The following is a 13,947-nucleotide window of genomic DNA, read 5'->3' on the forward strand; positions in this document are numbered from 1 at the left end:
AACACACAGACCAACACTCCAAAGCTGGGCTGAAACAGATTAAAATATAATTGGGAAATATTTAACAAATAAAAATGCAATAAAACATAGATAATGTTCATATGTAGTTTTCTAAATCAATATGCATCTACAGGGATCCTTATGTATGACTTGACACCACTGGTGTGGGGTATTGTTTCAGAATCCATACTACCATCCTGATAAGAGTAGAGGTGCAGGAGGGAAGGGTCGTTGATAGGCCTTCAGGATTATCCATTTGGATGAGCATTGATTGCCCGATTTGTAAGCTATTTTTCCTTATTGACTATCTTTTTAAGACCCCTCTCTGTCTCTTTCTGTCTCTCTGTCTCTCTTTCTCTGTTGCTCTGTCTCTCTCTCTCCCCCCAACCCCCACCACTACCTTTGATGCTCATTTAAAAGGAACTTGCTGTCTTTTGTTTTGTTTTCATCACAGGTATTTAAAATTCACAGGTATTAAAATTTCATCACAGGTATTAAAATTCCTCATTTTTATTTCTTCTTTGGCAACTAGGTGGTATAGGGGATAGAGTATGGGGACTTAGAGTGAGGAAGATTCATCTTCCTGAGTTCAAATCTGGCCTTGGACACTTACTACCTATGTGACCCTGGGCAAGTCACTTAACCCTATTTACTTCAGTTTCCTCATCTGTAAAATGAGCTGGAGAAGGAAATGGTAGGTATCTTTGCCAAGAAAACCCCAAATGAGGTCACGAAGAGTCAGACACAACTGAAACAACTCAACAACATGTATGTATCTCTATATATCTATACACACATACACATATATACATGTATATATATTACACATATATATAAATGTAAATATGTGTCTGTTTCTATACATATATATAAAGACACACATATTTATTTAACACTACACTAAGACTTTTAGGACACCCCATACACATACATACGTGTGTCTGTATATTTATGTATATGTATATATAGTCATGAGACACATACTTTTGGTGGAGTGACAGATCTATGATTTCCTGGTGAGGCATTCCTTCCACCAATACAGAGCAGCATTTTTTCTTTAGCTTATAGTCTCAGAGAGTTGCCTAGGTATTCTAGGAGGCTGAGGAAGTCTTCCTAACTTCAGGTTTGAAATGATGAAAATGACTGACCCAACAAAAGCAAGAGGTACATAAATTTTAAATGATTTAGTTTGCAAGTGAGGATACAGTCACCAAACATACATGGTATAATATGGGACTGGATAACGCTTTCAGTCAGCGGACAAACTTCCTATGCCTCTTTGTGCTCTATCACAGTGAGACTCTTCCCTGGCTCTGACCTCACAGCAGCCAGCCTGAGGTGAGGGTCTAGACTGGTGAGAGGAGCAAAGATCCCTGTGCCCATGATTACTTTTATTCCCAAATATGGGATGCTGAGTCATTGCACCTAATAGTCAAGACAGCCTCTTTGTGACTAGAGGCATGTCTGTTTTACATTTTATAACTGTTTTTCTGGCTCTCTCACATCTGCCCTCTATTTTACAACCTTGTTTTTTCCTGCTCTTACCTAGTTAAATTCTTACCATGCCCACTGCTCCCAGAGTATCTATCTCAGTGGGGCTTGCAGCAGGGCCAGGACAAAGCCCAGCACCCTAGGATACTGGGAGGGAGTCAAACGATTTCTTCAGGTTCACATAACCACTATGTGTCAGAGATGGGAACTGAACCCAGGGCTTCATGACTCAGCTCTTCAGCCACTAAATTATCCTATCTCTGCTTTCATAAATACATACACATGTACATAATCTAGTACTTCAGTGAATCTATCATCTCATGAATTTGCCCACTTCTTCCAGTGACAGAAACCACAACCCACCCACACTCTTGTTATGTGACCAACCATCTTTCTCCTCATCAGTCAATAAATAGATCATTTATAAGCATTTATTGTGTTCCTTTGATGACATCCTTTACCCTATTTTCCATAATACTTCATTTACAGCACTTTTGATGACCCCAAAGCTTCTCCCTGAAACAAAATTTCATCTTTTTGTTCTAAACAATTTTTTTGAATCAACAAGCATTTGTTTTTTTCTTCCACTCCCCACCACTGAAAATAAAAATAAAAACAAACTCCCTATAACTAATATGGGTAGTCAAGCAAAAACAAATTCTTATATTGAAGGCTCAGGTTTTTGTATATACTAATATTCTTCGAGTCAGGGGTCCTTAATCTTTATCTGCATCATGGAATCCTTTGGTAGTCTGGTGAAAAGCCTATAAATCCCTTATAAGAATAAGGTTTTTAAATGCATAAAACAAAATTCATATGATTACAAAGGAAACTATATTGAGAGTTATCTATCTATGTATCTATGTATCTATCTATCTATGTTCACAGATCCCTGGTTAAGAACCTCCACTTCCAGTGCTATTGTATGGCTATTTATCACGGAATTCTATAGTCTCCAGAAGAGTGAGTTCTAGGATCATCCAAAGGGACATAGAAAACCACATATCAACAGGTGTCAACAGGTTCTAACACTACAAAATGGGGCAATATATACACATATACAAAAAATGCCTCTGAGTGCGGTATTATAAGCCATCATTAGTTAACTTACTTATTCCTATAGTAGTGGAGATTAATTACAGCTAGTTAGCAGTGGCATGGAAAGAGGGAAGTGAACAGATATCAGAGACAATTTTGTCCACCTTACAGATTTGCCTGAGATAGATCCTCATAAAAGTTTTCCACAAAATAGAAAATTGGTTAAATATATTTGTTTTATCCCATGTACTTAAATGACTCACAAATATACAAACAACTAGGAAGGAGTATGAATGGAAATGGCAGGAGGTGATGAAACAAAGAGATGGGTGACAGTTCTTCAAAACTACAGCCATTTGTTTAAAAAAAATAGGTGCTTTGGGTTGCACATGAACATCTTACTCTGAAGGACATTTCCATTTTATGGGGCAGAAAAGACCTCTAGAAACTAGTAATGTTGGGTCTAAAAATCCTATGGCAAAAATGTTGCTCAATAATATCAAGGGAAAAAATCATGTAGCCCATTGGGTAGGGGTGGGGGTGGGGGAGGAAAGTACATCTCCGATTCTATCATGAAAGAGTCTCAAAAAAGAGAAAGTAGTGAAATGTAAACAAAATAATTTACTCCAAGATTGGAATGATACCTTTGCCACCTAGAGATATTTAACAATGCACAGAGCCTTAGAGAATCACTTCCTTTCCCATAGAGTCCATTTCTATCTATTGATGAATCCAAATCATTGACTTTGCATGTACTGTCGTCATTCAATCACTTTGCATCAAAGAATGGAATGAGCACAATTGTAGCGTTACTCAAAATAGAGAAATACGTAATTCCAAAAGATTCCAAAATGAAACCCCTGGTTATTATTGGCAACAAAATGACAGATACTAAATCCTTTGGAATCAAGCAAAAGCCATTGTTATTGACAGTAAAATGCCAGATAAGAAATCTGTTAGACTAGACCAATAAACATTTATTGAGCATTTATTAGGCACCTGGTGCTATGTGGTAGCAGGCCAACCAAATGTAAGTAGTGGATTTACCAGCATTGTGTTTAGCAACTACTAAATGCTGGTCAATTTTCATCTAAATATGGCCAGTTTTCATCCAAGACATCTCTCTTCCTACACAAAGAAGGTAGAGTGTCTTCAAAAAAAAGAGTTCCCTTTTCTGCTTTGGCATTTTGAATTCAGCTGTAGTATATGTTCAAAGCCAGCTTTAGAATAAATTGGATGTAAAATTATTCCCCTAACACTGAAAGTTAATGAATTGTCATGCTCTTTGATGCCACTACCTTCCCTAATCTTAGCCAGTCCGGCAACTTATCTCTTATGGGATCTTGAAATTAGCAAGAACTTTGTAAACATTTGTCAATTGAGTTTTTTCCTTACAAGCTAACCGTCAATTCTATGATATCAAAGAGCATTCTGATAAACAAAACTCTAGTGGAAGGGGATAGGAAGTCTCCCTCCATTCTCAGATAAGATAAAAACATTTTAATAATGGCCTACTGGAAACAACACTTCTCTCTTTGTTATCTAACCTACTGGTAACAATGGAATTTGTTTTGGGTTAGGTGAAGTCTTTTAGTGACCACTTGATACTATCTATGGTAACTATCTATGACATAAGTGCATAAGAAAAGTCAATCTGACTTCGGTAATTTTAAAAATCAAATTGTGACCTCAAAGGGAACATTTTCTACTTTTGCTTATATGGCTTTTTTCCCCCTGTTGTGCTTTTTGAAATTCTGAAACAGTATGCCAATCCTGTGTTTGTAGTACTTTGTATCATATTGCTCATCATACATCTGTCTCAATTTTCTAGTGTCTGTATGTTGTTGGTATGGGAGGAAAGAAGGGAAGGGAAGTCATGGTGTCAGGAAATAGCTTTACAATGTTGAGTATGATTGAATGTAACTTTTGGCATAAAGTTAATTTGTAGAATCCCGAGTTCATGGGGAGCTCAAGTTTCCTGGAAAGCTCTTTTGTGATTCAGGGAGACTTGAGACTTTAGCAGGGATATACTTGCTTCCAATATTTTATTTATTTTGCATTAATAACCATGGAAATTGGAAAAAAAACTGGCTACAGTCTCCTTGAGGGACTCAATTTCTCTAACCCAAATGTATTCACACAGGTAAAGTGTTCTTAAATTTGTTTTCTTTGTTCCTTTCCTTCCTTCTTTCTTCCTTCTTTTCTTTTTAAAATGAAGTTATCCTTTTGAATACTACACTGGATTTTAAATCTTTTGGTATGAAATGAGTTTATGATCCACCCCCCCCCCCAAATTTCTCAGGAGAGGTGTGATATGAAATCCTTGGGATAGTATATAGTTTCAATACCCTGGTTCATACTGAGTTTAAAACATACATTTTTAATTTTTTAAAAAATATCTTGTTGATGACTCTTTGTCTTTTCATCACAATCAGTCACACCTCCAGGTAAAACTCTCCCTTGTGACAAAGAAAAACAATGAAAACATATCTGATATAGAAACTTTTTCTGGCAATATGTACAGTATTCTGTCCTAGTTGTCTCCCATTCCCTTCTATAAGGGAGAAGATATATTTTGTTTTTTCTTCTCTAGGACTTTGCTTTTTCCATTATGCAACCTTCAACTTCTTTCTAGTTATGCAGGGTGTCCCAAAAATTTTAGTGCAGTTTTAAATTAAGCAAGTAAATGTGCATTCGGTTGTGGAAACAGTTGTGAAGTGGTCACCCTGGCCACAGAGAAAAGAGCCAGCCTTGCTAGATTAAGAACTCAGTTCTTGATATAGGATAATTCTGCACATTTCTCTTTGTGTTTCTATGAGAGAGCAGCAGAGGGTAAGGAGATTAGACCAGGTTATTCACAAGTCTCCTTCCAGATCTAGAAGCTATGATTTTATGAAAAGAACAAGGCAGACAAAAACCACATGAGGATACAGAAAACAGTAAAATAAATGAGCACTTTTAAGAGAATGTGCTGGAAAGAACATTAATGGGGTTTGAGTCATCTGCCAGAGGTGCTGTTGGGAGCCAAGGGAGAAGACCACCATCACTTTTTGAGTTCACTGTGAAAAGTTGCTTTTCCTATGATGAGAGGGAAGATTTGGTTTCTATACAACCTAATATAAATAACCAAATCCATTTTTTTCACTCTTTTTGCTTTAAGGGGATGTTAGATTCAATTCAATCTCCAAAGCATTTATTAATATAAATCAATCAATGAAATTTTTTTAAAAACCACCTATTTTCTGGGCACCATACCAGGTGCTGAGGATAAAAAGACAAACGCATAACAGAGGTCCAGGGAGGCACCCCCCCACCAACTCTGGCTCTGACCCCTAGCCCTCAAACAATTTTCATTCTATAGGAGTTCATGTGGTATGTGTGTGAGTACATAGAACACAAATATATGCAAAATAAATACGAAGTATTGTTTTAGGGGGGAGAAGGAAACAATGGTGAAGGGAAACCATGAGAACTTCATGTGATGATTAAGTTGAGATTTAAAAGAAACTAGGGATTCTGTGAGTCAGGAGTGCAAACCAGTCATGGGGGATAGATAGCCCGTGCAAAGGAAGGAGATAGAAAACTGGGTGTGAGGAATGGTAAGAAGGCCTGTTTGGCTGGACTAAAGAGTACTTCAAGAGGAAATAATGTACAAGCTGTCCCAAAAGTCTTAGTGTAGTTTTAAGCTATTGTTCATTTGTTTAAGTTGTATCCAACTTTCGTGACCTTATTTGGGGTTTTCTTTGCAGATACCGGAGTAGTTTGCTCTTTCCTTTTCCAGCTCACTTTATAGATGAGGAAACTGAGGCAAATGAGGTTAAGTGATTTGCCCAGGGTCAGACAACTAGTAAGTGTCTGAGGTCAGATTTGAACTCATGAAGATGAGTCTTTCTGACTCCAGTGCTGGAACTCTATCCAACGTGCCACTTAGCTGCCCACACTTAGCTATTAAACTTCAAAATTGCACTAAGATTTTTAGAACATCTTATATGATAGATCTGGAAAAATAGATTGGAACCAGGTTTAAATGTATCTCTAGTACCAAAATCTATTGGTATAAGAGTGTTCATTGCTGGAAATGAATGGAGTGGAGCTGTTGAGAGAATGCCATCCTTGTCTTTAGTGTTCTTCACACTTGGAGTTGCTTTGGGTTCTGCGACGGCTTTGGGCACTTCTGACTTCCAGCTTCAAGAGGGAAGATGGGAGAAGCCAACTCTACTTTAGGTTGCTGAAGGAAAAAACTGGGAAGACAAAAGAGAGTGGGCAGTATTTGCTACACTAGAAACTTTGGGGAGTTCCCCTTGGGTGAGACCTAGGACTCTTTCTCTTGGTTGAGCTGTTACCAACATTCAAGTAGGAGAGCTTCTTCATTCTGTATTGTCTCATGTATACTTTCATATGTATACTTCATTGTATTGTCTTGTATGTATACTTTCTTTGATTTTTGTTTTTGCTACCAACTTGGATAAATGGGTTTATTGGCTAAGTACTGTGTATGTTCATTGTGGAACTGCTATTTGGTAATAAAGGAAATCAAGCCTTGGGTATAATGCAGGACATAAATCCTGCTTTCTCCTGTACTGAACTGTGATCAGAAATTAGCTTGAATCTGAAAATTCCATACTCTTGACTATTTAACGGAGTAGATATAATTGTAGCCCAGCGTCCCAACTCTCTGAGGACAGCAGAATGACCTCCAGCCCTAACTTCCTATTTCCCCTCCTGGCAAGAATTAAAGTCTCCCTTGGAAATGGGGAGGGGGTAGAGAAGAGGCTAGATATATCTCTTTTGCCTTGAGACATCCTCATGCCATATGGGGTTGGCTTTCATAATACATAGGCCTTGGTACTCATGGGGCCCAGGAACATAAACACTTATATATGGCAGATTAAATAAAGGGGGACACAATATTTCTTGGAACAAAGAATCCAGTGACCAAGAAAAAAAATTTAGTGCCAATCAAAAGAAAAATTGAATGATCTCATGACAAAGCAATGAGAATGAGCATGGTAGAGACACAAAGCAAGAAATGATGGTGACACAGTATCATACAACAATAGCAAGAAGAACAAACTATCATTTCCCCTCCTTTTTTATTGTATTAAGTAGACTGAAGTAAAGTTATTTTGTGGTTTTTAATTACTGTGAAGATAAAATCTAGCACATCAACTTGTGAAACTTTCTTGTGAAAGCAGAGGAAAATTCAACCCCTTGAAGATAATCTATAGATTGCATTCAACAAGTGTGAACAGAAAAATAGAATTTAAAGACATCTGCTAAGTTATTTGTATAATGGACCATTGTTTTAGGCAAGTCACTTCAAAGGGCTGAAAAGGAATAAGGAGAATAGAATTTCAGAGACTGAACCCCCCCCCCCACATACACACATAGAAATATGTACGAAAAAGAAACCCAGAGATGCAGTGATGAAACTCACACACCTATACATACATCCCATGAATATACATATAAATATATATAAACACATGTGTATATGTATGTATCCAGAGAAATCTCAAAAGTCTTAGTGTAATTTTAAGTTTCCTATTTCAGGCTAGGGAAAAGAGAGACAAGAGTAATAGTTTTACCTGGTTTACCTTATTTTAGAAATGTGTATTTGGGCATAACAAACTCAAGGTTTTCCATCCAGACACCCACCCATCCAGGGCAATCTTCTTCCCTCAGGTTGAAGGCACTCGGTCCTTGAGACCTGCAAAGAAATGCCAATTCAGATGCCCATCAAGAAAGATGCCTTTGCTTATAGGTTACCTGAAGGAAGAGGAAAAGTAGTAGTTCAGCAGAGAGACACCAACAACATAAACTGCCCTCTTGATCAGTGGAACAGTTTACCTATGCAAGGCCAGCACTCTGCTAAAAATAATTAAAAATGAAATGTTTCTATTTTTACTTTAATAGTGTGGCACAAAGAAAGTCTATGATGCATCATTTTGGTAGGCCTCCTCCAGTTTGATAGGCCTTCTCTTTTGAGATGTCACTCCTTTCCAAATTTGCTCTTTTCTCCTTTTCAAATAATACATGAAACATAGAAAACATCTTCTGTAATTCTCAAACTTGGCTCTATATTTTGTATGAATTAATTCTACTTTAAAATATTGGAGAATACATAAATAATGGAATTGAGACATTTATAAAAATCAGATGTACATGAAAATATTGTGCATACATCGAATTAACCTTTATTTTTTGCTAGGTACCATACAAGGCATACAGTGATTGCAGTCCCAGATAGGACAAACTGTCCCTAAGCAATGCATGATTGCACTACTGCAATAGCCTTCTTCCAAACTGGCATTGAGAGTCATCCGGCCCCCCTTTTATTGAGACATACTTTTCTTGGGACCTTCCTGAGAAGCAGTGGGGAAATGAACCAAACTCAGGTCCTTTCTTGATATCGTGGTGACCAATGATTCTGTTGAGGGGGGAGTTCTTTATTATTTAATCAATTCATTCACTATAGAAGCTCATTTCCCTAGTGTCAGCTACTTCTCGAACAACACCTTATACAAGGGGATTTCTTTCTAGCTGTGTATGTCTGTGTAAATACCATGGTTACTCGACTAGGCTTTAAAAATTTTATATACAGTGTTAAATGAACTTATGTCCTTAATGGGAGGACATCCAATTCAGTACTAAACAGAGGAAGGGGGAGGCCGGTGTTTGGCTGCAGCCACTAGCGGAATAGGGGTAGAGAACAAAACTTGTGGACTAGTGACATAGTAGTCCCAGTATGAGGACACAGGAAATAAAAATGAATCAGGAATCAGGTGGTGTCGGGACTCTTCTGTCTGGGGCTGGCTGAGAAGCACATTGTTTGAAGAGTGGGGGTGGAGAGCTTAGGTGCGTAGGGGCGGGGCTTGGATGCCTGCCCCTCGGTAGTGAGAGCAGGGGGCATGGGAGGCGCTATATATATATTAACCTAGGGAATGGGAGTGGCGTAGTCCAACAGCTGCTGCAGTATCAAGCTCCCGGGGCTGTGGGAGAAGGCACAGCTAAGCCTCGAGGGACATTTGGGAACCCCGAGAAGCTAGCGGCACGCAAGGTGGGGGTGGTCGCAAGGTGGGGTTGGGTCTTGGCCAAGGAGCCAAGTTGAGTCCTGATAGGGGTGGGAAAAAGGAGCACTATATTTGGTCTCGTTGGACCTGAGTTCAAACCACAGTTCTGCTACTTAATACCCTGTGTGACTTTGGGCAAGTAACTTTCCCTCTTTCGTTTTTCAATTTCCCCATCTGTAAAACTAGTAGGGTTTGAGTAGTGATTTCTACAGCATTAAATCTATGAGCTGAAGACTTAGGACGGAAGCTACCTCTCTCCAAATATTTGAGGAAGCCTAGATTGTTCTGCTTGGCCCCGGCGAGGCAGATCCAGGATCAATGGGTGAAGGTTGCAGACGTATTTATAAGCTTGGTATGTATGGAAGAAAAGCTTCCTTTTGAGCAGAGGACTCCGTAGAAAGAAATGGTCTGCATCTGGAGCTGATGGGTTTTCTCTCTGCAAAAGCGAAATGACCCTTGGTTGGGGTGTTGTAGCAGGGATTTTAGTACAAGTACAGGTCGAGTCTCTTTGATCCCTTCCAACACTGAGATTCCATAGAGAAGGAGGAAACGCTAGGGACGTCAGGGAGGGCAGCCGCAATTCCTTCTGCACACAGCGTGAGGGTGTTGGGAGAGGACAGCGAGTTCCCCAGTGGGAAATGGAAGCGATGCCTGCTTTCCCGGATCCCAGAGGGAAGCTCTCGGGTTAGGCGGGGCACCAGGGCTGCGCCGGCTGGGCGAAGCTGTTCCTAGCTGGGAGCAGTGAGCGGCGCTGGGCTCTCACCTAGCTCGCGCTCTGACCCCGCGGGTGGAGCCCGGAGCTGCCACCGCCCCTTCGGGCTCCAAGCGCCGCCTTCTCCCTTTTCCTCCCAGCTTCTCTCCCGCCCCCACCCGCGATTCCCGGCGCGGCCCTGCGTTGCCCGGGCCATGGCGCCCTGCAGGCAGAGAGAGGCTGGCTGGGGTGGAAGAGAGCGGCAGCCTCCTCCGCGGCCGAACCCGTAGAGCTCAAAGCTGTGCACCTAGGCGTTGCAGCTCCTGCCAGCTAGCGGCTGCCGCTGCCGCCGAGGCTTTGTCCTTTGCCCGAGGGGGCTCCGGGCCCCGCTGCTGAACAGCACCTTGTCCTTTTCCTCCTTCGAAGGGGAAGGAGGGGAAAAAAGAACAGAGCCGTAGCTACGGGATAAAGAGCGGCGGGCACTGCTGCCTCTCTCCCCCGCCCCCCTTCTCTTCCCTTCCCTCCGCCCCCACCCTGAGGCTCAGAGCCGGAGAAGGAGAGAGGAAGCGGCGCGTCACTCTTCGGAGGAAAGTATTTCACCTACCGGGTAAAGGCTGCTGCTGCTGCCAGTTGCGTAAAAGCAGCAGCAGCAGCAGCCCCCCAGCAGCCGGGGCTCAACGGGTTTCCATTGCCATGGGAAGCAGAACCGGGGCAAGGGGGAGCAGCGCGACAGCTCAGTCTGTGTTGACTGCCGCCGTTTAGATACCCGAATTGCCCGACTCCAAACTTGGGAGAGGAAGGTAAGTAGCTGTAGTCTCCGTCCCCTTTCTGTGGGTGCCTTACCCCGCCGGGGTTCACTGTGTACACAGACCGGGCGGCGAGTTCGGCCAGTTCATAACCAGCCAACCTCAGCCTGCTGGGCTGAGCCTACCGCGGGAGCACGTTGGGAATTCCGGGTGAATGAATAACCCTCCCCCCTCCCAGACCTTACTCGGCCCGGTCCGCCTCCCTTCCTTTCGGGATTAGGAATGGTTGGACTCCCCTTTAAGTGAATCCACTCCTTGAGAAGAGGGTAGTTGGGAACTCTTGTCTTGGTCGTAGTTTTCATCTAGTTTTCTGGGGAGGAAACAATGGGTCTTTTAAAGTTCATGTGAACAGTCTTAAAACTCTAGAGAGGTTGGGGTGGTGGGGAGGTATGGAAATAAACCCTACAGGAAGCCGGCTTCGGGGAAAGATTGTTGGAATGCATTGTGTGTATGTGTGTATACACACACACACGTTTAATGGCTCTGCCCTATCGCTAATCCGATGGAGGTATTTTTGTTTTGTTTGTAGCGAGGGAGGTTTTCAATAAGATGGATCTCAAATTTGGAAGATTCTCGAGAACTTAACATTTCAACTTTCCTGCCGCAGACTTAGCTTTTCCTTGTTGGAGTTGGAAGGTACCAGGACCAAAACTGAAGTTGTGCTTACTTTTACCTGATTCTTAAAGTCAAAGTCTTTGCTTTATTGTGCGTTCAGTACTGAAGGGGGCTGCTCTCGGGACTGCAGTGAAAGCTATATCATACCCATGCCTTTTCTGCATAGGTTAGGCTAGGGGAACAGGCAGGGAGGCTTCATTTCATAATGTCTTTTGAGTTAAATAGGACTTCACACATTGAAGAACTCAGATGAGTGAGTACAACTCAGTTTCTTAGTTTCTTCATGATGAAAGATAAATTCCTTGACTTCTTCAAGGTCAAGGCTAGTGGCAGGGCCAGGACTAAGAGGCTGACTCCAAGTTCCTTTACTTTGCTCTGCTGCAACACTAATGGATTAAAACCAATCTGTTTCTTGGCTTATTCCAGAAATGAGGTCCTAACTTTCTGAAATCCACATTCTTAGTTTAACTAGAAAGTGAAAGTACAAGAGTATGTAATACAAGTATCTAAGATGCACCTTCATTATAGACTGTGCACCTCAAAGGAAATAATTGAGATTGAGAGAAGGTACAACTTGACCTGAACTGTGATACTGTCGAATTTACAATGCAATAAGAAACTTTATATTGAACATGTAGAACCTTAAACTCAATTATATATTTTAATATTGTTCTTGTGATTCTTTAATAGCAGAGTGGAATTTGTATTCTTTCCTTAGAATAAGTTGCTATTTTCAAGAATTCCATAAATTCGATAAACAAACATTTATTCGGTTATCTACTATACACCCCAATTTCTCCTTACTCATCTACACACTCACATAACATAGAGTGGTCCAGCTAATGCTGTTCCTCATGCATGGTACTCCATTTTTGAGGTCCTGTCCACCTGGTTGCAGTGGATTGCCTAGAGTCAGGAAGACCTGAGTTCAAATCCAGCCTCAGATGCTTATTGAGAAAGCACTTAACCTCTCAGCCTCAGTTTCCTCATCTGTAAAAATGGGGATGACAATAGCATCTACCAGTGAGGGTTGTTGTGAGGATCAAATGAGATATTGTTACATATAATTACTTTACAAATATCATTTCATTGTGAGGATCAAACGAGATATTGTTACATATAATTACTTTACAAATATCATTTCAGCCTCACATCAACCCTGCTATTATTTCTCCCACTTTACAGCCCACATTTGAACTGAGGTCTTTGGGACTCCAGGTCCAGTGCTCTATCCACTGTGCCACACAGCTACCTCAAGGAGCAGTATATTAAGAAGACAATACGAGTGATACAAAGTTGAGGGTTAGCAGGATGAGAATGAAGGAACGTCAAGAGATTCAGGGGCAACAAGTGTGACAATATTTATCTGTATAATACTCAAAGTACTTTAAGATCAGATTATGGTCGATAGATTGGTAGAATAGGGAGAGCTTTGAACATGTTGTTCGGTTGTTTCAGTTGTATCTGACTGTTCGTGACCCCAGCTGGAGTTTTATTGTCAACGATAGAGTGGTTTGCCATTTCCTCCTCCAGCTTGTTTTGTAGATGAGGAAACTGAAGCAAACAGGGTTGTGACTTGTCCAGGGTCACATAGCTAGTGTCTGAGGCTGGATTTGAACTCAGGTCTTTCTGCCTCCAGGCCCAGCATTCTATGCACTGTGCCACCTAGCAGCTCAGCTTTGACCATAGTAGAATTTAATTGAATTTGTTTGATTGAATAAGGCTACTTTAAGATGAAAAGACAGCTAGATATAATGGATAAAATACTGAATTTGGAGTCAGAAAAACCTGAGTTCAAATTATGCTTCTGTTACTAGCTGTGTGACCCTTGATAAATCACTTAACCTGGGTCTCAGTTTCCTCATTTTTTTTAACATGATGGTATTGGACTTGAGAGCCCTTCCAGATCTAAATCTATGAATTGGTGTGGAAATATTAAGGGAGCAGAACAGATGAAAAGATCATGGTTAGAAATGTTGGAATTTTGAAAGTGAAATAGTTTTGAATGCTGGTCTGGTCTAAACTGTGACTACACTGAAATAGTACAATTGTATCGAAGGTCTTGGGAGCTGAGTCCAAGAAATTATGATTTTAGAGGTATCATCAATGGATATTAAAACCTTTAGTAGTGATGGCTGAGAAAGGGGTCAAGAGAAGACTGTGATCTAAATGCCATAAACTTGGAGAAAAGTGGGAGAGTTTCTAGAAGTCAGTAGATGACAGAGACAAAGGT

General features: G+C 40.9%; 1 protein-coding gene across 3 annotated transcripts in view; it reads left to right on the top strand.

Moving 5' to 3' along the window:
- Positions 1 to 9,496: 9,496 nt before the first annotated feature.
- CEMIP2 (cell migration inducing hyaluronidase 2) overlaps positions 9,497 to 13,947 on the top strand; it is a 97,260-nt gene continuing 92,809 nt past the window's right edge. For 2 of the 3 annotated variants that reach the window (XM_036738151.1, XM_036738152.1), the window contains exon 1: positions 9,497 to 9,589. The gene's annotated coding sequence lies outside the window, so the exon portion shown is untranslated. Of the gene's footprint in view, positions 9,590 to 10,474; positions 11,094 to 13,947 lie in introns of those variants that run through there. The other variant, XM_036738150.1, reaches the window with a different exon arrangement.

This window comes from Trichosurus vulpecula, chromosome 9, assembly GCF_011100635.1.
Source record: "Trichosurus vulpecula isolate mTriVul1 chromosome 9, mTriVul1.pri, whole genome shotgun sequence".
Lineage (NCBI taxonomy): Eukaryota > Metazoa > Chordata > Mammalia > Diprotodontia > Phalangeridae > Trichosurus > Trichosurus vulpecula.